Source organism: Orcinus orca, chromosome 1 (assembly GCF_937001465.1).
Source record: "Orcinus orca chromosome 1, mOrcOrc1.1, whole genome shotgun sequence".
In the NCBI taxonomy this organism is placed as follows: Eukaryota; Metazoa; Chordata; class Mammalia; order Artiodactyla; family Delphinidae; genus Orcinus; species Orcinus orca.
The window spans coordinates 146,789,540-146,816,702 of NC_064559.1; the positions used below are offsets into that span (position 1 = coordinate 146,789,540).

The 27,163-nt window shown below is 35.5% G+C and overlaps 1 long non-coding RNA gene across 1 annotated transcript; it reads right to left on the minus strand.

The window, feature by feature from the left end:
• Positions 1-12,755: 12,755 nt before the first annotated feature.
• Positions 12,756-26,451, minus strand: LOC117196622 (uncharacterized). The gene is made up of 3 exons (XR_004476899.2): positions 22,667-26,451; positions 16,099-16,197; positions 12,756-13,284 (listed from the first exon to the last, which is right to left on the minus strand). It is a non-coding gene; the product is annotated as an uncharacterized LOC117196622 (long non-coding RNA).
• Between the last annotated feature and the right edge of the window lie 712 nt (positions 26,452-27,163).

Genomic DNA, 27,163 nt, shown 5'->3' on the forward strand with positions numbered 1-27,163 from the left:
GACTTGAGGACACAGGGAGTGGGAAGGATAAGCTGGGACAAAGTGAGAGAGTGGCATGGACATATATACATTACCAAATGTAAAATAGATAGCTAGTGGGAAGCAGCCACAGAGCACAGGGAGATCAGCTTGGTGCTTTGTGACCACCTAGAGGGGTGGGATAGGGAGGGTGGGGTGGAGATGCAGGAGGGAGGAGATATGGAGATATATGCATATGTATATCTGATTCACTTTGTTATAAAGCAGAAACTAACACACCATTGTAAAGTAGTTATACTCCAATAAAGATGTTAAAATAAATTAAAAGTCCACTACTAAAAAAAAAAGAATCTCAATGTTTTCCAAAAATCTTAAGGGCTTTCCCCATAACAATCTCACAAGAGGCCAAAGTACAGAAAGCATTATCTCAAAATAATTTGTGTTTGTGGCTTTTATCTAAAAAAGTGTATTATAAATCGACACATAAAAAGCCCACAATGTTTTTAAAAGAATTTACCAGCTTTGATTGAAAGGGAAAGAGATGGTGAGAAATAAAAAGAGGTGTTTGGACTACTATAACCTATTTCTACAGATGATGTCACGGTTGTCCAGTTACACCTGTGGAAGTCCACCAATCCCTGAACTCCTTGCTTCAAAAAAGCCTATATAAGATCAGCAGGTGCAGTCTAAGTTTACTCAGCTATAAACACAGACAATTTCTTATAGAGAAGGATTCAAAAGGCAGAGGGAATGAAGCCATGACTCTAGGGGCAGAGCCAAGAGTCATGGAAAACAACTTCTAGGAAGTAGGACTGAGACCTATTCAAGGAATTCACAACATGAGCCTGCTGGGTTTCAGGATTGCTAGGGAGCAGTGACTGTTGTGTGCTTTCTATTATATTTTCCTCCTTTACCTATAAGGGGTTCCCCTATGTCTATTCCACCACGGCATGTTGAGCATGTGGGGGATATATATAATCTCATTTACAGGTCTTCAGAGGGAACTACACCCAAGGAGCCTTATCTACACCTGGACCTGATTCGGTAGCAAGATCCTTTAGGTGGCAAGATCCTTTCAAGCTGATGCTGTAGTGAAATAAAACCTGAGGGGATCCTAAGAGAGGGGATGAATAAGTGTTGCACATGGGAGGGATGTGAACTGTGACCAGAAGATGACCAGGGTGTGGACCTAGTGTTTCTCATGGATAAAATCACACACAAGTAAATTTGAAATTCATAATTCATATTAAGTTCAATTTGTTCCTTAGTATATCAATTGTATAAGCATAAGTTCACATTTTCAAACCAGGTGTTGTATCAGAATTGACTACCTGAAAGGAGAATTTGTAGTTTGAAAATTAATTGCTTAGCATGGAATTAGGGCAAAGAAAGGATTTATGCAAGGAACATAGTCTGATGAAATCTCATGAAGAGTTCCTGCCCTGTAGCAGAGAAAGACTCTAGAGACCTTGATGCTCATGTAATTCAGATTTTAAAACACTCTAGAAAATGCTGGATGCTCATTGCTATGTGTTTCTGTAAAGTCTCCTTTTTAATATGCTGGCTATATTCTTTTGGTAAGAGTTTTAAAATACATATTAATATCACTGATTAAGCAACAATCAAGTAAAGTAATTTTTCTCCATGGACCTAAGAGACATTTTGTAGTACTCATAATGTGTTAGTTTGATTAGTTTAAATTTCAAAATAGTAAGCCTTATTTTCCTTAAGACTTTGTACCAAGTATAATCTATATTGACACTTTATATTTTACAAGTTGATATGTAAATAAAACAAATAAGTAAAATGAGGTATATATATCTGACATATCACTCATCTAAAACTTAAGCCACTCCACTACAAAGCTTTTTAGCACTCCTCATTGCTATCATCTGTAGACTTGCCACGCACCCCCTTATTAATGAAGATTATGAAATTTTAGTCACATTTTTTACCTGCCCTAACTTTTAGAATATTCCTACAACATCAACAGGAACAATTAATATAATGACCTGGACCCTTAAATTGCAATAAGCTTAACTCTACTCCCAGGCTCTAAAGTGGATCTTGTCTTCAGTAGAACATCCCCCCCTCAGATACATTAAACTTTGACACTGCACTCTCTGACCACAACTTCCATCCTGTCACATCTCCTTCACTCCTGCTTCACCTAGTCTTTGGCCATGGAGAAATGTTGTTCCATTTTCTACCAGCCCAATCCTTTCCTGACCTCTCTTCCTTCCTAACCTCACCTAGACACTGCTGTTGATCATTTTGACCTCAGCTCTATTTGTTTATATACTACAATATGACCAAAAAGTTACAACACTGATTTCAAAAATAAAATTAATTTGGTTTTGCTTGCATGATTACAAAAGAAACACATGTGCATTGGGCAAATATTTAGGAAACAAAGAAAATGATAAAATTAAAATCACCATTAACCATATTAAAAAGAAATATGCAGTATTAACATTTTGATGTATATATCTTACCAGTTATTTCTATTCATATATATATATATAAATACAGATTTTTTTAAAAATATAGACTGGACTGTATATATTGGTTTCTTAAAGTCATGTGGGTTTTTTTTTATTCCAATACTACTCCATAAATAATCAAGATTAAAAATTTTTACAAGATAATAGCATTTTTGAAAATATATTACAAAAGTCTTTAATATAGAGATTTAAGTTATAACTATGACATAATTTATGTAGCAGAGATCTTTTACGAATGTTATGACCAAAACTATTAAAATCTCACATTAGTTCCTGTGACATAATTTATGTAGCAGAGATCTTTTACGAATGTTATGACCAAATCTATTACAATCTCACATTAGTTCCTGTCACCCTTTAAAATTCTAATTGTGATTATATTTCTCTCTCTATTAAATATTTCTATATGTAGAGGTCATCTCTAATTTTAAACACTATTTGGCAGTAAGAATTTGACATAATTTTAAAACATAAAGGTCTGTTTTCTTTTCAGTATTGCCATTTCTTCAAATAGAATATATCACCATAAGTCTCTGTATACTAATTTTCAAGGGTACATATTTTCTTTTCATTATCACTACATTCCTATTTTAAAATACATATTATTATTTAATTTTTTAAAAAACAGATATTGAAAGTATTTTATTTATTCTTAATAGAAAAATGGGAGTACAGGTTGTTCATATCCAAAATGGACTCCCTGGCCAAACACTATTTATCATTCTAGCCACCACTATTGAATTATATTTCTTTTTTTTTTTAACATCTTTACTGGAATATAATTGCTTTACAATGGTGTGTTAGTTTCTGCTTTATAACAAATTGAATCAGTTATACATATACATATGTTCCCATATCTCTTCCCTCTTGCATCTCCCTCCCTCCCACCCTCCCTATCCCACCCCTCTAGGTGGTCACAAAGCACCGAGCTTATCTCCCTGTGCTATGCGGCTGCTTCCCACTAGCTATCTATTTTACGTTTGGTAGTGTATATATGTCCATGCCACTCTCTCACTTTGTCACAGATTACCCTTCCCCCTCCCCATATCCTCAAGTCCATTCTCTAGTAGGTCTGTGTCTTTATTCCCGTCTTACCCCTAGGGTCTTCATGACATTTTTTTTTCATTAGATTCCATATATATGTGTTAGCATACGGTATTTGTCTTTCTCTTTCTGACTTACTTCATTCATTCTGTATGACAGACTCTAGGTCCATCCACCTCACTATAAATAACTCAATATCATTTCTTTTTATGGCTGAGTAATATTCCATTGTATATATGTGCCACATCTTCCTTATCCATTCATCCGATGATGGACACTTAGGTTGCTTCCATGCCCTGGCTATTGTAAATAGAGCTGCAATGAACATTTTGGTACATGACTCTTTTTGAATTATGGTTTTCTCAGGGTATATACCCAGTAGTGGGATTGCTGGGTCATATGGTAGTTCTATTTGTAATTTTTTAAGGAAACTCCATACTGTTCTCCATAGTGGCTGTATCAACCTACATTCCCACCAGCAGTGCAAGAGTGTTCCCTTTTCTCCACACCCTCTCCAGTATTTATTGTTTCTAGATTTTTTGATGATGGCCATTCTGACTGGTGTGAGATGATATCTCATTGTAGTTTTGATTTGCATTTCTCTAATGATTAATGATGTTGAGTATTTTTTCATGTGTTTCTTGGCAATCTGTATATTCTTTGGAGAAATGTCTATTTAGATCTTCTGCCCATTTTTTGATCGGGCTGTTTGTTTTTTTGTTATTGAGCTGCATGGGCTGCTTGTATACTTTGGTGATGAATCCTTTGTCAGTTGCTTCATTTGCAAATGTTTTCTCCCATTCTCAGGGTTGTCTTTTAGTCTTGTTTATGGTTTCCTATGCTGTGCAAAAGCTTTGAAGTTTCATTAGGTCCCATTTGTTTATTTTTGTTTTTATTTCCATCTCTCTAGTAGGTGGGTCAAAAAGGATCTTGCTGTGATTTATGTCATAGAGTGTTCTGCCTATGTTTTCCTCTAAGAGTTTGATAGTTTCTGGCCTTAAATTTAGGTCTTTAATCCATTTTGAGTTTATTTTTGTGTATGGTGTTAGGGAGTGTTCTAATCTCATACTTTCACATGTAGCTGTCCAGTTTTCCCAGCACCACTTATTGAAGAGGCTGTCTTTTCTCCACGGTATATTCTTGCCTCCTTTATCAAAGATAAGGTGACAATATGTGCATGGGTTTATCTCTAGCCTTTCTAGCCTGTTCCATTGATCTATCTTTCTGTTTTTGTGTCAGTACCATACTGTCTTGATTACTGTAGCTTTGTAGTATAGTCTGAAGTCAGGGAGCCTGATTCCTCCAGCCCCGTTTTTTGTTCTCCAGATTGCTTTGGTTTTTTGGGGTCTTTTGTGTTTCCATACAAATTGTGAAATTTTTTGTTCTAGCTCTGTGAAAAATGCCAGTGGTAGTTTGATAGGGATTGCATTGAATCTGTAGATTGCTTTGGGTAGTACAGTCATTTTCACAATGTTGATTCTTCCAATCCAAGAACATAGTATATCTCTCCATCTATTTGTATCATCTTTAATTTCCTTCATCAGTGTCTTATAATTTTCTGCATACAGGTCTTTTTTCTCCTTAGGTAGGTTTATTCCTAGATATTTTATTCTTTTTGTTGCAGTGGTAAATGGGAGTGTTTTCTTAATTTCACTTTCAGATTTTTCATCATTAGTGTATAGGAATGCAAGAGATTTCTGTGCATTAATTTTGTATCCTGCTACTTTACCAAATTCATTGATTAGCCCTAGTAGTTTTCTGGTAGCATCTTTAGGATTCTCTATGTGTGGTATCATGCCATCTGCAAACAGTGACAGCTTTACTTCTTCTTTTCTGATTTGGATTCCTTTTATTTCCTTTTCTTCTCTGATTGCTGTGGCTAAAACTTCCAAAACTATGTTGAATAAGAGTGGTGAGAGTGGGCAGCCTTGTCTTGTTCCTGATCTTAGTGGAAATGCTTTCAGTTTTTCACCATTGAGGAGGATGTTGGCTGTGGGTTTGTCATATATGGCCTTTATTATGTTGAGGAAAGTTCTCTTTATGCCTACTTTCTGGAGGGTTTTTATCATAAATGGGTGTTGAATTTTGTCGAAAGCTTTCCCTGCATCTATTGAGATGATCATATGGTTTTTCTCCTTCAATTTGTTAATACGGTGTATCACTTTGACTGATTTGCGTATATTGAAGAATCCTTACATTCCTGGGGTAAACCCCACTTGATCATGGTGTATGATCCTTTTAATGTGCTGTTGGATTCTGTTTGCTAGCATTTTGTTGAGGATTTTTGCATCTATGTTCATCAGTGATATTGGCCTGTAGTTTTCTTTCTTTGTGACATCTTTGTCTGGTTTTGCATGTTATTATTTTAAAAAGAAAAGTCTCCAGCTTAATAAAGCCATTTCAAAGCCCTCTCCCTGCAAATCATTTAAGTGGGTACAAAAAACAATAAAACTAATTCAGAAAAAGGAGAGGAAGGAAGAATCCAAAAAAGCAACCTACACTACAAGAGTTGAAAATATAAATGGTAGAAATATTTTTAGACACTGTTCTTTTTGCTTTAAAGTGCAGTACAAGAGAACACTAGGCCAGTAGTTTTCAAATATTTTTAGCAGCATTTATTTTGCAAAAGGAAATGTTTATGCAAGAACAATACATAAAACACATGAAGTGGGCTGCTTCAGTTCAAGCCCGGGGGAGCAGGTCTGGACACACACCGGTTGGATGGGCCACACCCTACTGGGGTCCTTGAAACACACCTACAACCCTCAGGGCTCTGGGGAAAAGCTGTAAACAAAAATTTATATTTAAACACCTATCAGCAACATGGTATCAGCAACAGAGAAGTCTCAGAAATTATTAACGTATGTGAATATATATCAAGTATAAATGTTCTGATTTACTTTGTAATGTTCAAACATCACTATATGGTAGTTCTAGTTTTAATTTTTTGAGGAACCTCTATACTATTTTCTGTAGTGGCAGCACCATTCTACATTACCACCAACAGTGTACAAGGGTTCCAATATCTCCACATCCTAGCCAACACTTAAAAAAAATTTTTACAATAGCCATCCTAAAAGGTATGAATGAGGTTATAAATTACTGTAGTCTTAATCTAGCAATCCCATTTTGTGTATATATCCAAAAGACTTGAAATCAGTATCTTGAAGAGGTATCTGCAACCCCATGTTCATATCCAAGTGTAAAATGAATCCAAGAAAACAACCAAAATATCCAAAAACAATGAATGAATAAAGAAAATGTAGTCTATATGTAAAATATTATTCTGCCTTAAAAAAGAAGGAAACCCTACCACTTATGACAACATGGATGAGTCTACAGGATATTATATTACATGAAGTAAGCCAGTCACAGAAGGACAAATACCACATGATTCCACTTATATGGCATATCTAAAATAGTTGATGGTGGTTTGCCAGGGGCTTGTGGGAGAGGAAATGGGAAATTGTTTTCAATGATATAAAGTTTCTGTTATGCAAAATGAGTAAGTTCTAGAAATCTGCTGTACAACATAGTACCTGTAGTTAACAGTATGGTATTATGCACTGTAAAATACATTAAGAGGATAGATCTCATGTAAGTGTTCTTACCAAAAAAAAGAACCAAAGAAATTTTTGGAGGTGATGAATATGTACAGTGCCTTGGTTTTGGTGATGGTATCATGGGTGTATGCATATGTCTGAACTCATCGGAATGTATAAATTAAATGTGTGACTTTTTTATATCAATCATACCTCACTAAAAATTCAATATAAAGACCTTTTACAATATAATTTTGTTTTCATGTACAGAAATATGTGTTATTCTGTATTTTTAGAAAGAATTTAACTTTTTAAAAAAGTTACTGGATAGAAATCTGTTCATCAACAAATACATAGCTCAAAATTTATATAAATTTTAGCACTTCCTTTCACTCTCAAATGTTTCCTGATCTGGATAAGAAAATAATATTTTATGGTTAAGAAATTTGAAACGTTGACACCTTCAGTTGACTTTTTCTATAAGCCAAAATATTATCAATTGAAAAATTACTCTAAGGGTGCTGAAGTACCTGATAAGCTCAGAGCAAAAGCAAGTTATATATAAGTGAAGGATATTTTCAATTCTATGTTTTAAAATAAAATGTCGTGTGTTAGTCCCAGTTTTCTGAGAAGCAGATGCCAATATAGGATTAAATGTGGAAGGATTTTCTTAAGGGAATACTGTGAGAGGAAATGGGAAGGGATCTAGAGAAGGCTGGGAGAGTTGTCAGAGTGCAATGGAAGTCTAACACTGAGTGAAGGAGGGAGGAAGGAACGTTGGGTGGAAGAGATGTAAGCTGAGGTTGGAGTGCTGTCAGGCACATCTCACAGCCACCACAAATGTGTAAGTATTTCAGCCCAAACATTTCTACAGAGCACTATTTTTTGGCCACCATTCAGAGTACCTTTCTACAATTGTCAAAAAAGTTACCTATGGGACTTCCCTGGTGGTGCAGTGGTTAAGAATCCGCCTGCCAATGCAGGGGACACAGGTTTGAGCCCTGGTCCAGGAAGATCCCACATGCTGCGGAGCAACTAAGCCTGTGCACCACAACTACTGAGCCTGCATTCTAGAGCCCGCGAGCCACAACTACTGAGCCATTGTGTCACAACTACTGAAGCCCACACACCTAGAACCCATGCTCCACAACGAGAGGCCACCTCAATGAGAAGCCCGTGCACCACAACGAAGAGTGGCCCCCACTCACCGCAACTAGAGAAAGCCCGTGTGCAGCAACGAAGACCCAACGCAGCCAAAATTAAATAAATAAATAAATTTGTGTTTTTTTAAAAGTCACCTGTTTCCTTTCAATGTTTCACCAAATTTAGATGCTGCAAATCTGTCTTCTAAATTTTATTCATTCCAGACATAATGTAAACTTATCCAGTTAAAAGTTCCTACAAATTGAATTTTACAAGGTGGAATTAGAGAATTTGGAAATCAAAGCTCATACAATTTATTCAATACTTCCCTTGCTTGTGAGGATAAAGTTCAACATCTTCCATTGTGTGACTTTTTATTTCATAATTGCAATTTTCTAAAAGCTTTAAAAACTGGAGGTGTTGGGTGTTCCATTCATTAAATATTTTCATTTAAGGTCTCAAACTGATTTTGAATAAATTCAACAAAAATTTGGAGTATCTGTTTCCAAAAATAGCCCAATACCATTATTGTAGCTTAGGCTGATTTACAAAATACTTCTTCAAAGGCTCAAGTATTTCTGCAGTCTGACTGGTTATGGATGAAGAGAGAAAGTGCATACTTTCTGAAATGTTTTATAATTCAACATATGCTTCTTTGTTGAATTAACTGCAGTTAACTTTGTAAGTTAATTGTCCTATGTACATATGTATGTTTACATTTTGACAACCAAAGCTTCTATTTAGATTGGCTTCTATTTAAAATATCAGCTGTTTGGATTCAATTGCACATCATATGTGTTCCACAAACAATTCCTAGTACATTTCTATTCCATAGGTTTCTTAATTTACTAAGAACATTGTTTTTACCACAAGGCTGTGCTTCTTAATAAAATCTGTTTCATATTATCATTGTTAAACCCAATAATTTTCTTTTTAGTGAGAAACTTTATCACTGAACTTGTAATTACATTCAAAATATTAGCTGTTTCACTTTGACATAATAAATTCCCAAAAGTTTTACTTTGATTCCATAAATTGGATGAAAAATTGAACCATCATTGGAATAAACTGACTTTATATTTGAATAATTTGATGACATTAATATAAAATTGGTAACATTTGACTACTTGTGAAGTTCTGCTGATGAAGCCAACATGTTCATATTCCTTAATAGTTTCTTACTTATCTGTCTCTAATGCTATTTATTCACTGGTAAAGTGAACTATCACTTCCCTTTCCTATCTACACATAAAAAGTTTGAATAAAAAATGAGCAAGAAATTACTTTTTAATTATTTTTTGATCTAGATGAAAAAAATCATGCTTTCCACTGTAATGTATAAATGTTTATTCTGAAAGTGCACTTGTAAAATTATCAACTTTGGACACAGTCTTTTTCAGAAAACTGCTAATTTTGAAATTAATGATACTGCTTCTTCAGCAGATTTGTGTCTCTTGTATTCCAAGTGACCAGATATGGCCCCCACGTGGGTTGCAGTATTGACAAATGTTTTGTGCAAAATACATTCTGCTCATCATCAGTTTCTTTGAGAAATGTAAATTCTGTATGAAATTTTTTACTAAATAAAGCATGCACTTTATTTAGATCATTACTGCTGAAAAAGTGTATTGGAAAACACAATACTGTTAATCAAATTATAAAGTAATTTCATTGTACAGTAAATAAACAATTATAAGAAGAGTTTTTAATATATACGATGTACTATAGATCAAGAGTGTTCAGCCTCTATTTTCTGCACATATTTCATGCACACTCAACCAATAATTTTCCTTGTTTCCCACTGACTCTGCCTACTAATGGCCTGGTAGCCTTGGGTGTCTTGAATGTTGTAGCACAAGCCACATCACAATGGCTGGAATGACAGGTGTTGTCAGGGACATCACCGTTGAATAAATCTACCACCACCTGCAGCCAGAGTTACCTGTTTCTATGCTACAGGTAAATAAATTTAACCTCTGTGCTGAAATGCTTCATTTTACCAGTGAGCACCATTATGCTGCCTTTGAAAGGAAGGTATTGGTTTATTGCATCTGCGAGGGGTCAAGACACAGATTCAGGTTATCTTAAGGTCATCTTTCAGATTTCACCATGTGTCAAAGTGAGAAATCTGTTAACTGCACATACATTTCATATACTGCTAGATGAGACCATGGCAGTAGCTAGAAGTAAAAAGTGGAGATCTAATGTCACACAACAGCTTCCCCATAAAGCAGACTCAGAGATGGAGACTACACAAGAAGTTTGTAGGAGTGTGTTCTTGGATCAAAATATGTGGTAGGAGCAAAAGAAGTAGAACTGGGCAGAGGGAGAACTGAGTAGCAATGCAGTCACAACAAAGGCCCTTGCTGATCCCATGAGGAGCTCTGGAGCTGGGATGGTTCTTATAATTGCTCAAAATAGAAAGAGGATGAGACTTTAACTCCCTGCATTTATCAGTCATTAGATGAGACAATGTGGTTCTGAGGACAAGCTTTGGAATTAAATTAATAGACCATACATTTTAAGCATTTAGAGAAGAATTCAGTTGAGAGCTGTCTGCTGCCAGCCACTACCAGTAGCTGGAGAAATGAGTGCTTTGGTCTTTGGAAGAATCAGGGCAGCATAACTTGGCATCTACTATTTATCCAAACACAACCCAGCTTATCTCAATGCAACTATTCATAACAACTTCTCATTAAAAGTGAAAAACCTGGAACAATGCTAAACTGGACAGGAGTCAGTATAGCAGCTGTAATTCAGTGCTGAACTAGACAAACTAGCATGTATGACCAAGTACTTCCACTCTCTCTTGGTTCTACTCTTTGGAGAACCTTTGACCACCATTTGATTTCTCTTACCCAGTTTCATCCCCTGCCTACTTCTTAAATATTTATCTTTCCCTAAGAATCCAATCTTTGTCACCTTCTCTTATTACTCTATATTTAGATTAATCTTGTACATATTGATGACTTTATTCATTTAAAAAACTTTTGAGTGGATTTTATGTGATAAACACTGTGCTAATGTCTGGGGGTTAAAAAAAAGATCTCATCTATGTTGTTGCACAGAGGTAAACACATAACCTAGGGGAGTATATAAAAGATTCATCAAGGGGCACCGAATCCAATCATCTGATTGCATTTTGGAAAATCAAACAGGCAGCAATGTGGAAATGGTTTGGACTGGACAAAATGTTATAATTAAAGAAGCTAGGAAGAAAATATGGGGCCTAATCTAAGTCAGTTCAAGTGATGCTGGAGAAAAGAGGACTAATTTGAAGACATTACAAAGAGACATAATATATAGGAAATTGTATATGGAGGTAAAGAAAATGGAAGAGTTATGATGACGACAGGCTTCTCACTAGGGTAACTGGCTAGATAGTAGTGCCACTCACTAAGAAAGAAAATAATATAGGATAAGGAGTAATTTTAACTTGTTGCATCTGAAGTGTCTGTGAGACACCCAAGAGATAATGTGTAACAGGCAGCTGCATATACACTAGAGTTCAGAAAAGAAATATGGACTGCAGACATACATTCTGGGAGATCAGTATCATACAGTTGATGTGGAAGACATGCAAGGAGATAAGACTAACCACAAAAAGATTATACAGTAAGAAAAGAAAGATAAATTAATCCTAGGAGGACATCACAATTTATAAAGTAAGTAGAGGAAGAAAAGCCTTCCAAGAAGGCTAAGCACTCAGAGGAAACATCTGGAAAGTGAAATACCATGGAAATCAAGGGATTTGATTTGAAGGGTCTGGTTTGAAAAAGACGAGAGTGGCCAAAAATGTCCAGTGAGGCACTGAGTTTTACAGTAGAAGAAATAAGATGTGTCCATCGATTTAACAACAAAGGGGGCACTGAAAATCTTGACAAGAGCAAGCAGTCTCAGTGGTGGGGCAGAAGCCAGACTTCAGTTGAAGAGTGATTTGAAGAGAAGACATAGTAAATATGAATATAAGACACATGTTCAGGGATATAGGAAGGAGAAGGGATAGGAGGTAAAAAGAAATATAGGGTTGAGATAGGTAGGATTCGTTGTTGCTTTTAAGATGAACATGACTTGAATATGTTTATATGATGATGAAACAGCCAGAAAAGAGATAAAGTTTGAAGATACACGAGAAGAATATGATACCTGAAACAAGGTCACTAAGAAGAAAGAAGAGGACAAATCTGAGAGGAATATACTTAAACAGGAAGGCTATTGGGAGGTTGAAAAAATTAAAGGCAAGGATGGGTGCTATTGTGGGCTGAGTTGTATCCCTAAAAAAATATAGGGATACAAGTTCAAGTCCTAAACGCTGGTACCTGTGAAAATGACCTTATTTGGAAATAGGGTCTTTATGGATGTAATCAAGTTAAAATGAGTCATATTGGATTAAGGGGGGCCCTAATCCAATGACTGATAACCTTATAAGATAAAATTTTGGACACTAACACACAGATACAGAGGGGAGAAGACTGTGTGAATATGGAGATTATTTTAACAAAATATAATATTTTGGTTTGGAACTCAGTTTAGCTAAAGAAATTTTACATTTGTTTGAGGTGGGGGTAATATGCAATATTTGGTTTCAAGTCTCAGGTACTGATAGTGATTGGAAAGTTTGTTCTAGTGAATAGTTTAATCTTTCCTGTAAAATCTTATTGATTTCCATTGTAAATTATTTCATCCACTGTCTTTCATTCCCTATGCCTAGATGATCAGATATTCAAAAATAAGCGAGTTCAAATTAATAATGTTTTACTCTAGTCTTTCTTCAATATTTTTTGGTCAATTGCTTCATTCCCTTCAAACGATTTGTAATGCAAATGAAAGAATCTAATAAGTCACGAGTTAGATTCTGACTTCTTGAATTAACTTCATTTAATAGCTCCAACTACAGGAAAGAGCAGACCTTCTTGCTTTTCGGGTGAAAAGAGTCACAATTTGAAATGTCAGTTGCCTCAGGCAGCACTCACATACAACTCACATTGAGTTGTATTTAAACATAGCTTCACACTGAAGCTAGCTTCACACTGAATTATAATAGAGAAGTCACTGAAGTCATCTCTTTTAATCTATAGCAGAAAAAGGAAAAGGATTTTAGTATTCCTTAACTTACGAAAAATGGTTCATATATATATATAATAGTCCACTATATTTATCTTATATAATGATAATTTTTCTCTGAAAAAATCTAAAAATGTGTACAGTTATCCAATAATTGATACAATTTGGTATAATATCAGCATATATATGAATTAATGTGATAAAAATATAGAGATAAAAAATTAGTTCCATAATTATTTTAGTTGGCAACAGTGAAGATTTCCAGTTAATGATTATCTAAGGGAGATAAGACAAAAGCATTTTGAAGTCTAGAAGTATAACTTTGTGAAGAAAATAAAGGCATCCCAGACAGAACAGATTTTAAAAGAGGCTGTCTCCTATTTTAGGTAAATCCAGCTAAAGATCCACAAAACATTCCCAGGTTAGGCCAGCAATATCTTCTCACAATAAATTCTTTATAATACATACATTAACTTAAATTACTTGCTAAATATTTATTAGTCCAAAAAAGGAAATCAAGACTACAAATAGAAACAATTGAGAAAATAACAAAAATGTATCAAATTAAAAATTATTACAGCCTAAGTGATACTCAATAAAAAATGTATAACTTTAAATATTTTTAGTAAAATGAACTAAGAGATAATAGAGGAAAGAAAAATTAGCAGCTCTTTAAAAATGAAGAAAAAGGAATAATATTAATAAAAGCCGAAATTATTATTAGTGAAGGAAAACAATAGGACTTTGTGCTTCAGCCATACTGGTGATTTTTAGTCTCCTTTTTCTGCCTCAGGGCATTTTCATAAGCTGTTTCCTCAAACTGCAATGATATCTGCCTCTTCTTCTTCACCTAAATCACACTTACTAAATCAATAGAGATCTCAGTTTAAACATTATTTTTGCAGAGGTTTCCTTGACACCCATATGGGTTAACTCCTTCTTGTATATGCATCCACACACCCTAGCTCTTATCCCAATTACATTACTTATTCACTGCTAGATTATAAGTATCACAAAGGCAAGGACCATATCTGATCATTTCACCACTGAATCTCTAGTGCCCAATACAGTGCTCTCCATATAAAGTGGGCTTGAAACATTTGTGTGAAATGAATACATAAGTAAATAAATGAATGAAAGATGTCTTGGGAGAAAATACAAACACACAATTTTCCAGAAATTTGAATCCACAAATAAAAAAGAACCACAAATACACAAAATTAAGCACGGGAAAAGGAAAGAACAGATATTAAGGAGACTTTAAAGAGCCACAGGGGTGTCAAGGAAACCTCTCTGAAGAAATGTTTAAACTGAAATCTCTATAAAGATTTAGTAAGTGTTATTAAGGTGAAAAGAAGAGGCAGTTTGAGGAAACAGCTTATGAAAATGCCCTGAGGCAGAAAAAGGAAGGTGGAGTGGGGGGAATCTGTGAGGCTGAAGCAGAAAAAAGTCCTCCTTGGTGCACTAGAAACATTTCCTTTAAAGACAGTAACAAGGGACTTCCCTGTTGGCACAGTGGTTAAGACTCTGCGCTCCCAATACAGGAGGTGGGGGTTCGATCCCTGGTCAGGGAACTAGATCCCACATGCATGCTGCAACTAAGTAAGCCTGCCTGTTGCAACTAAGACCTGGTGTAACCAAATAAATTAAAAAAAAAAAAGACATTATTTAAATAAATAAGTAAAGTCGGTAACAAGTCAGGAAGCCCACTAGCAACAGTTATTAAACACTGACTAGAAATTTCAGTACAATAAATAGGTTAAGAAACAAAAATATGATGTACAGCGATTGTACCCGAAGGGTCAAAATTATTTTTATTTTCAGATGATACTGTTATCCAACTAAAAATGTAAGAGAAGAAATGGAAAAAGCAAAGACTAAGACTAATAGGAGAGTTTAGTAAGATATCTAGTCACAAAACTACATACATTGTTTCATGTTAGTCTCATCTACTGACAGCAATGCTATTGGCTAGGAATGCTTGGGGCACTGTACTACTTGTGGCAGCTCCCCAACACATTTCCTCCAACAGAGCCAATGTTGTGGCTGGATCTGCCCTTGTGGTTCTTATTATGATTGCAACACATAACTCTGCAACAACTATCAAGGAACATTGAAAAGACAAGGTTATTACTCACAGCTCTTAGAGAATACATGGCACACACCTCAGGGCCACACAGGGAAGTTGCAGGTTGAGAGAGAGGGAGAAAGCATGTATCTGGGGTTCTGCCTTTACTGGGGTCAAGGATGGGGTCCCTAGGGTTTCGCGGGCTTACTCTTTATTTAAAACATAAGAGCAGGAATTAGGGTGCAGGAAGGGAAAAGTCGGGTTACTGTTTTGCTAGCACCTGTGTCATATAGCTGATAATAAGTTGATTCAAGATGGATGCATTTGAAACAGATGCCTCAGCAGTCAAAAGTTAAATGTCAGGCATTTATATTACAATCAAAAAAGCTTACTGTCAGGCACTTATACTACATATATTTATATAGTATAATACTAATTTTTAAGAAGATATATATCTGATTACATTCAAACATTCATGAGTATCTATCTCTGGGTGGAAGAATTACAGATGATTTTCCTTTCCTTTACACCTTTCCTTTACACTTTGATAGAAACTAATTTTATAATCGAGTTATAAAGGTATAAAATAATTATAAACATACCTACTTGCCAAAAAGAGCCTACAAATATAATTATATTCATATCAGTTATTATACAGTATAAAATAGCCTCAAGTTTTAATATAATTGTGTTTTCCTCCAAAATAAACAACCCCAGACTCTGTAATAATTGGAGACATTTACTTCATCTCTACCTGTATAAGGAGAACCTTCCAGTGGCACTTGCTTGGCTCCACCTTCTACTCCTTAATTTAATTTCCAATTTTGGGAAACATGTCAATCATGAGAGTTACCTGAGAAGAGCAAATAACCAATTTTAAGTCAATAGCCTTAACATTATGTATAAGAATTTATCTGGCCTTCCTCTATTTTAACGTACATCAGCTTTGTAAATGGCTCTTTTTTCCTTCTTTGATACTCAAAGACCTTTTTTTCATTTCATATTTGTGTTTTGGATTGGTCAGACTAGCAGCAGTTAAATAAGAATGAAAGGAAAGAGAGAGGAAAGAAGCAAGGGAGGAAGGGAGGGAGGGAGGGAGGGAGGGAGGAGAAAGAAATTCATGAACTTAAAATCAAAAGAATGATAATGGATTAAAGAATGAAAATTTAAACTACACACTTCCTCTGACTTACTGGAGTCTAAATCTCTCTCTATATGATGCATGTTCAAACTGAATATTCATATATTAAGACAGAACAGAGAGGTAAAATGATAATTCAAAAAGAGGGATAACGCTTTTAAAGGCATTTTAATACTTAAAATCAATTGTGTTACTGACACAGGAGTACAGAGGCTATAAAAAATGTTCTGAGTACTAAAGTAATTCTTAGCAACTGCCAATATTTCCAAGTTATTCAGTTTTATTGCCAAAAAATATACTTGGATAATGTTGTCTAAGCTTGTTACAGACATGCCTTTATTACATTATTAATAAATATCATATCCTTTTCTTTTAGGAGATGAAGGGAATAGAATAATAGAAGAAATATCCAATAAAAGGTTTGGGGATTTTTATAAAACTCTAGCCAAAAACATGTTCATTATACTTTAAAAGAGTAAATATTATGGCATATGAATTATATCTCAATTTTTTAAAAAACATTGCTCATTTTGCTATTTAGTGTCCATTATCAAAAGGAGCAACATGACAGTGGCTTAACAAAAGATCTGGAAACTTTAATTCCTAATAATCTAATAATGCAGAAATAACATTAGCATAACCTAAAGAAATATATCATTAATTTGTCCCTTAGATTTTTCTCTCTTTTAAATATCAGCTCTCAACTGACCACTGATTAAGTGCAAGATTCCAATAATTTAATGCTTGAATTCTCTAAAATGCTAATTTATTATTATGAATGCTTGATATAAGACACAGAAGTAGGGGGTGACGAGCAAGACAGTAGAATAGGAAGCTCAAGACTCTCCTTCTCACACTGAGACACCAAATTAACTACAATACATAGATCAATTCCCTTTGTGAGAAAACCCAAAAGTTAAGAGGCTCCTGTGCCACAGGCAAGCATGAAACCAGCTGCATCAAAGCCAACAAGAAAATTCATGGCACCCACTCTCCAGAGCCTCCCTGCCCCAGGTATAGCATGATCAGGAGGAAACTCCCACTCGCCCCAGCTTCTTCCAGAGGAGGGGAAAAGTTGGAGCATGTGTCTAACATTCTGACTTTTCAGAGGGCTGCCCAAGAGACTGGTTTCTGTCTGGTCTGTCTCAGAGGGCATACTTCCAATCTCATTTTATGAGGCCTACATTACCCTGATACCAAAGGCAAAGACAAGAAATAAGACTACAGGCCAGGCTTCCCTGGTGGCACAGTGGTTGAGAGTCCGCCTGCCGATGCAGGGGACACGGGTTCGTGCCCTGGTCTGGAAAAATCCCACATGCCGTGGAGTGGCTGGGCCCATGAGCCATGGCCGCTGAGCCTGTGCATCCGGAGCCCGTGTTCCGCAACGGGAGAGGCCACAACAGTGAGAGGCCCGCGTACAGCAAAAAAAAAAAAAAAAAAAAAAAAAGACTACAGGCCAATATCCCTGATGAATGTAGATGCAAAAATCCTCAACAAAATACTAGCAAACTGGATCCAATAACATATTGAAAGGATTATACACCATGACCAAGTGGGACTCATCCTTGGAATGCAAGGATGTTTCAACATTAAAAAAAAAAAATGATTCACCACATTAATAGAACAAAGTAGAAAAATATCACATGATCATATTTGACAAAATTTAACACATTTCATGATAAAAACACTCAACAGACTAGAAATAAAAGGAAATTAATTCAACATAATAAAAGTCATGTATGACAAGCCCATAGTTAACATCATACTTAATGGTACAAAACTGAAAGCTTTTCCTCTAAGATCAGGAACAAGGCAAGAATGTCATGTTTGCCATTAATAGTCAACATAATACTGTAGTCCTAGCTAGAGCAACTAGGAAAGAAAAAGAAAAGACATCACAGTTTTAAAAAGGAAGAAATAAAATTATCTCTGCTTGCCAATAACATAATCTTATATGTAGAAAACCCTAAAAGATTCCACCAAAAAGAAAATGTTAGAAATAATAAACAAGTTGAGTAAAGTTGCAGGATAAAAAAGTCAGCGTACAAAAATCAGTAGTATTTCCATATATTAACAATGAAAAATCTTAGAAGGAAATTAAAAAAAAATCCCATTTAAATATATCATTAAAAAGAATAAAATACTTAAGAGGATCTCCCTGGTGGTGCAGTGGTTAAGAATCCACCTGCCAATGCAGGGGACATGAGTTCGAGCCCTGGTCCAGGAAGATCCCACATGCCGTGAAGCAACTAAGCCCATGTGCCACAACTATTGAGCCTGTGCTCTGGAGCCCACGAGCTACAACTACTAAGCCCACGTGCCACAACTACTGAAGCCCATGCACCTAGAGCCCAAGCTCCGCAACAAGAGAAGCCACCACCATGAGAAGCCTGTGCACTGCAACGAAGTGTAGCCTCTGCTTGCTGCAACTAGAGAAAGCCTGTGTGCAGCAACGAAGACCCAAAACAACCAACAATACATAAATAAATAAATAAATAATTTATTTTAAAAAAATATTAAAATACTTAGGAATTAACTTAACCAAGGAAATGAAAGACTTGTACATTGAAAACTATAAAACATTGCTGAAAGAAATTTAAAATAACACAAATAAATGGAAAGACATCTTGTGTTTATGGATTGGAAGACATAACATTGTTAAAGTATCTATACTACCAGAAGTAATTGACAGCTTCAATGCAATCCCTATCAAAATGCCAATGCCATTTTACATTATTCTGCCATTATTACAGAAATATAAAAACCAATCTGAAAATTCATATAGAACCACAGAGGACCTTGATTAGCCAAAACAATCTTGACAAAGAAGAACAAAGCTAGAAGCCTCATACTTCCTGACTTCAAAACATATTACAATATTACAGTATTCAAAACAGTATGGTACTGGCCTAAAGACAGACATATGGACCAATGGAACAGAATAGAGAGCCCAGAAATAAATCCATGCATACATGGTCAAATGGTCTTCAACAAGGGTGCCATGACTAAACAATGGGGAAAGGATAGTTTCTTCAACTAACAGTGCTGGGAAACCTGAATATCCACATGCAAAAAAAGAAAAAAAACTGGATCCTTATCTTATACCATACACAAAAATCAACTCAAAAGAGATCAAAGACTTAAATGTAAGACCTGAAACTATAAAACTTAGAAAAAACTATAGGAGAAAAGCTTCAGAACACTGACCTTGACAATGATTTCTTGGATTTAACACTGAAAATACAGGCAACAAGAGCAAAAATAGACAAGTGGGACCACATCAAAATTGGAAGTTTCTGTGCAGCAAAGGAAACAATCACCAGAGTAAAAAGAAACCCTACAGAATGGAGAAAATATTTGCAAATCATATATCTGATAAGGAGTTAATATGCAAAGTATATAATGTACTCCTTACATACAACACAATAACATAAAAACAAATAAACCGATTTTTAAATGGGGCAAAGGACTTGAATAAACATTTCTCTAAAGAAGGCATACAAATGGCCAACAGGTATATGAAAGGATGCTCAACATCATTAATTCTTAGGGAAATGCAAGACAAAACCACAATGAGATATCTCACACCTGTTAGGATTGCCATTATTGAAACAATAGAAAACAACAAATGTTAGCAATGATGTGGAGAAACTGAAACTCTTGGGTGATGCTGGGAATGTAAAATGGTGCAACCACTGTGGAAAACAGTACGGAGGCTCCTCAAAAAATTAAAAAAAGAACTACCATGTAATCTAGCAATTCTACTTCTGGGTATTTATCCAAAAGAATTGAAAATAGTATCTCAAAGAGATATTCCATTCCTATAATCATTGCTGCATCATCCACAATAGCCAAGATGTGGAAACAATCTAATGGCCCATCCGCAGACACATGGATAAAATGTGGTACGTACATACAGTTGAATGTCATTCAGCCCTAAAAAGGAAAGAAATCCTGCCACGTGTGACAATATGGATGAACATTGAGGACATTAAGCTAAGAGAAATAAGCCAGTCACAGAAGAAAAACACTGTATGATTCCACTTATATGAGATAGCTAAAGTAGTTAAACCCATAGAAGTGGAAAATAAAATGGTGGTTATCAGGGTCTGTGAGAAGGGGGAAATGGGAGTTGGCTGCTTCAATAGGCATAGAGTTTTAGTCATACAAGATGAAAAAGTTCTAGATATCTGTTGTACAACAATGTGTATATAATTAACAATACTGTACTGTATACTTAAAAGTTTGTTAAGAGGGCAAGTTTCATATTAAGTATCTTTTTTTGCTTTTTTTTTTTTTTTTTTTTTTTTGCGGTACGTGGGCCTTTCACTGCTGTGGCCTCTCCCGTTGTGGAGCACAGGCTCCGGACGCGCAGGCTCAGAGGCCATGGCTCACGGGCCCAGCCGCTCCACGGCATGTGGGATCCTCCCGGACCGGGGCACAAACCCATGTCCCCCGCATCGGCAGGCGGACTCGCAACCACTGCGCCACCAGGGAAGCCCTTAAGTATCTTTTTAATCACAATTTTAAAAAAAACAGAGCCCATAAATGAGACCAAACTTAGATGGGCAGTTACTCCGAGACAAAGGAGGCAAGAATATACAATGGGGAAAAAACAGCCCCTTCAATGAATTGTGTTGAGAAAATTAGACAGCTACATGCAAAAGAATCAAATTGGACTAGTTTTTCACACCATGCACAAAAATAAATTCAGAATTGATTAAAGACTTAAATTTAAAACCTGAAACCATAAATTTCTAGAATAAAATATAGGGAGCACACTCTTTGACATCGGTTTTAGTAATGTATTTTTGGATATGTCTCCTCAGGCAAGGGAAATAAAAGCAAAAATAAACAAATGGGACTACATCAAACTAAAAAGCTTTTGAACAGCAAAGTAAACTATCAACAAAATGAAAAGGCTGCCTACTGAATGGGAGAAGATTTTGCAAACAACATATCCAATAAGGGTTAATATGCAAAATGTGCAAAAACTCATATAACTCAACATCAATAAAACAAAAAACCTGATTAAAAAATGGGCAGAGGATATGAATAGACATTCTTCCAAAGAAGATATACAGATGGTCAACAGGTACATGAAAAGATGCTCAATATCACAGAAATGCAAATTAAAACCACAGTGAGATATCACCTCACACCTGTAAGAATGACTATTGTCAAAAAGACAACAAATAACAAGTGTTGGTAAGGATATGGAGAAAAGGGAAACCTTGTACACTATTGGTAGGAATATAAATTGGTGCAGCTACTACAGAGAACAGTATGAAGCTTCCTCAAAAAACTAAAAATAAAACTACCATACAATCTGGCAATTCCACTCCTGGTATTTGTCCAAAGAAAACAAATACACTAATTAGAAAAGATATATGCACCCCTATGTTCATTGCAGCATTATTTACAATAGCCAAGATATGAAACGAACCTAAGTGCCAATCAAAAGATGAATGAATAAGGAAGAAGTGGTATATGTATATATTTATACACAATGGAATATTAGTCATAAAAAAGAATGAAATCTTGCCATTTGCCACAGTGTGCATGAACCTAGAGGGAATTAAACTAAGTGAAATAAGTCAGACAGAGAAAGACAAACACTGTATGGTTTCACTTACATGTGCAATCTGAAAAACAAAACAAATGATCAAACATAACAAAACAGAAAGTTATAGATACGGAACAAACAGGTGGTTACCAGAGGGGAGGGAGGTGGGGGAAAGAGAAATAGGAAAGGGAGATTAAGAGGTACAAAATCCCACTTGCAAAATCAATGAGTCATGGGTACGAAATGTACAGCGTGGGGAACATAGTCAATAACTATGTAATATCTTTCTGTGGTGAGAGATCAAAACTAGACTTATTGTGGTGATCATTTTGAAATGTACTGAAATACTGAATCACTGTGCTGTGTAACAGGAACTGGCATAGCACTGTGGGTCAATTATACTTCAAAAACTAACTGACTCATAGAAAAACAGATCAGATTTGTGGTTGCCAGAGGCAGCGGGTAAGAGAAGAAGGAATTGGATGAAGGCAGTCAAAAAGTACAAACTTTCAGTTATAAGATAAATATGTACTAGGAAAACAAACAAACAAACAGAAAGACACAGAAGTGGCAGAAGTGACATTCCATTGCAGAAGGGGAAGTTAAGAACCTTACCTGCATTCTTAGGAATGAAAGGTCAGGTGATTGCCGCACAGAAGAGTGAAGTCTGGATTTTAGGGTACTTTTGATTTTAATGTACTTCTGTTAGATATGTTCATCTGAAGGAGCCTTGCATAGCTGAACAGAAGAATGACAGATAAGAATCCCCTGGTAGCTCTCAGGTCCTAATCATTCTAGAACATCTATCACGGTGAAACTTTTAAGTATAAATTAGAGAGATTAGACATTACACTTTAGTTTTTAAATGTCTAAAAAATTTCATAGATGTGCTTACTATTCTTCTGTAAATAACTGTATTTCTAATATGCTTAATATAAATGACCTGTATGTTTATTTAAGATTTTTAATTGTAATACTAGATATTCTGTAGTGTCTGCCTCCCCTATAGCCCCACCTGACTAGCCTGAGTGGGAGATGTTGTCCCAGGACAACTCACATACAAACTGGCCAGGGATCTACAACTTAAAATAACTTAGTTTAAAACTCAGGTTAAAAACTGAGTTAAGGGACTTCCCTGGTGGCGCAGTGGTTAAGAATCTCCCTGCCAATGCAGGGGACATGGGTTGGAGCCCTGGTCCGGGAAGATCCCACATGCCCCGGAGCATGTGGCATGCCCCGTGTGCCACAACTACTGAGACTGTGCTCTAGAGCCCGTGCTCCGCAGCAAGAGAAGCCACCACAAGGAGAAGCCTGCGAACCACAGCAAAGAGTAGTCCCCGCTCACCACAACTAGCAAAAGCCTGCACTCAGCAACGAAGACCCAACACAGCCAAAAATAAATTAATTAATTAAAAAAAATTGAGTCAAATTTTTGACTGGATGCCATGAAGTAGAGAGAAGTCTAACCAACTGTAGCTCTGTGCAAGCCAAAGTTCTGAGGGAACCAGAATTATGAGTCTAAGTGTTTCTGGAGGGTTGCCTCAGTCATAGATAGAAGAATAAAAAATTCAGTTTGCCATATCTTTTAGGATATCCCCTAAAACTGACATAGAGCTATTGTATTCACACTTATACAAAAGGCATCGTACAATATATACACATACTTTTCATTCTTCTTTTGGAAATACATACAGTTCCTATCCATATTTAAAAGTCAGGAAAGCCCTCTTCTCTCAATTTTGCTTTTACTTTTCTCTTAAATGTGTAAGTCAGTATTAAAGATCAATGGTACTGAGAATGGTAAAGCCTGGCAAAAGGGCCACTATAAACTTTATAGAGCAGATAGAATTTTTACAAACAGTAATTTAATATAATTATGTAGAAACTGTACTTTTGAAACCATCAAAAAGGCCATTCTCATCGAATGACATCTGTTTGACTGTTTACTGGGATTATACAAACATGTCCCTCACCAGTGACTTACCTGTAGAATTTATCTCTGGTGAAACTGCTTAGCAGGCCAAGTCTGTCCTTGGCGCCTCCCCTTACTCACCTCTCGGCCGTCCAGTACTGCTGTGTTACATCCTTTGTACTTCCCCAATCCTTAAGCCATTGCTCTAGGATTTTTCTAGATAAGCTTCCTCCTTAACAAAATGTAGCTGCCCTGAGCCCAGCCAGATTACAGACTTAGGCATCTAATAAAAATGAATTTACTTAAAAGATTTATGACTGATAATATCAGTAGTTTCAAGCATAAGCCTTCCAGATAACACTTAGGCCTGAAATGCACAAACTTAAAGGAAAATCTGAGTGGGAATTTTAGGCAGCATTTGAGACCTATAAGCCTTTGGCCTACTCACAACACATAGAGGTCAACATGCAATCTATGTCTAGGGTACTATGAAGAGTAGTAAGATATTTATTTGAAACTCATACTTTTTCAATTATTAGTGTATAATGTATAGAACATTTTTCTTTAAATCGGGACATTTATAAAAGCTGTTGAATATATTTTCAGTGCCATTAGACTTCAAGTGATTTTACTGAGGGATTTTCCATGAACATAAGAATGTATAAACTACACTCTGGCAAAGATGTTATACTCAAGTCTGAAGGCAGCTGAGCACAGAGACAAAGGATATGGACTGTGGACTCATCTTTGGTTCAAATCATTGCTACTCAGTGACTATATGACCTCTGGCAAGTGGCTTAACCAATCTAAACCTCAGGTTCCTCAACCATAAAACAGAGATTAAATAATAGAGAATTTTGAGGATTAAATGATAAAATGCATGTAAAGCACTCATCTAGTATAGTCGAAGTACATAAGAACTCAATATATATTAGTTATTATTATTAATCAGCAGATTGTGTACTGAATATGTTTTTGATGTTTACCATTCATAGTGGCTATAATTTAAAAATATTTTTTTAAACTAATGCAGCACCAATTTTGGCTTAATATATTCTGGTTATTATATTCAAAATGAAAATGACTTTACTAGTTTTTTCGATTAAAAAACACCTAATCAGACATTCGAATAACAAAGAAAATTATAAAGGAAAAAATCACTCAAATTTATACATGTAGAGATATACCTCATTATTACTTTAATAATATTTTTTGCCCAAACAGGATTAATCTACCATCTGTTTCTGTTTTTGAGATATAATCGTAGAGCTCTTGTTTCTTGATTTCTATTCATAAACTAACCATGAAAATGGAAAGGTAGCCTCTCTTTTTGGAGAAGCAGGAGAGAGAAGTGAAGCCTCTGGTACCATCCTCCCTGGGTTCAAATTCCAGCTTTACTACTTACTAGACATAAACATTGTGGGTAAGTCACTTAAGTGCTGCATCTCAGCTTCCTTATCTGTGAAATGGAGTTATTGGAAGGATTAAAGGAGTTAATACAGAAAGTGCTTAAAGTAGTGCCTGGTACATAGTAAGAAGTATATAGGAGTTAACTATTATTATATATGGTCATTCAAATGTACCTATGATATATTGCTATACAAATAAAAATCAGCTCATAGAACAAGTTATATAAAATATTTCCCATTTGTATAAAAAGAACAAAGTATATAATAATACATCTATTTATATACATAAGCATAAAAATATTTTAAAGTCTCTATATACAACTGCTAATGTGATTATCTTTTTTTTTTAGTTTTGTTTTATTTGACTATATCAAACTATTTTATTACATCTATTCAGGCACAATAATTATATAATTCTAAAACAAAACAAAACAAGTACTTTCTGAGAAATATAGTTTCCTCCTTTCTCCTCTATCATCTTCCTTCTCCCCACCTCACAGTTGCCCACTTGTATAGTTTTAATTTTTCCATTAAGATATAAATGCATAAATATATAGAAGTGCATAAACTATATGAATTATATTCACTTCCTTGCCAAAATAAAGCTAACTGCACAAAGTATTCTGATAGTCACTGACAATTTAGGTCTGCATAGTTAAAAGAAGTTACTCCTTATGTCACAGCTGCCCAGTGCTCTCTTAGGAGGATGCACTTGATTTATTCAATCCATGTCCTATCGACTGATGTTTCAATCTTATCACCAAAAATGCTGCAAAAATAGGTTTGTGTTTATGAAAAAATCTGCTTTTAATCTTTATATAAAATTGGAATAATTATTAGGAAAGCAAACAAATTTCCCAGCCCTAATGACAGGCACTCAATATTTTATATTCTACAGAGTCCTCTGATTGCAATAATATCAAACTCCAACATTCCCTCTAAATTTAAAAATAATGCTTTTTACTAATCTAAATTTTTAATAGATCTTTATTGGACTATAATTTCTTCACCATACTGTTTAGTTTCTGTTGTACGACAAAATGAATCAGCCATATGCATACATATATCCCCATATCCCCTTGTTCCTGAGCCTCCCTCCCACCCTCCCTATCCCACATCTCTAGGTCATTGCAAAGCACCAAGCTGACCTCCCTGTCCTATGCTGCTGCTTCCCACTAGCTATTTTATACTTGTTAGTGTATATATGTCCATGCTACTCTCACTTCACCCCAGCTTCCCACTCCACACCCCGGACCTTCAAGTCCATTCTTTATGTCTACGTCTTTATTCCTGTCCTGTCCCTAGGTTCTTCAGAACCACTTTTCTTTTTTAGATTCCATATATATGCGTTAGCATACGGTATTTTTTTTCTTTTTCTGACTTACTTCACTCTGTATGACAGACTCTAGGTCCATCCACCTCACTACAAATAACTCATTTTCGTTTCTTTTTATGGCTGAGTAATATTCCATTGTATACATGTGCCGCATCTTCTTTATCCTTTCATCTGTCATTTGACATTTAGGTTGCTTCCATGTCTATGTCCTGGCTATTGTAAATAGTGGTGAAATGAATATTGTGGTACATGTCTCTTTTTGAATTATGGTTTTCTCAGGGTATATGCCCAGTAGTGGGATTGCTGGGTCATATGGTAGTTCTAATTTTAGTTTTTTAAGGAACCTCCATACTGTTCTCCATAGTGGTTGTACCAATTTACATTCCCACCAACAGTGCAAGAGGGTTCCCTTTTCACCACACCCTTTCCAGCATTTATTGTTTCCAGAATTTTGA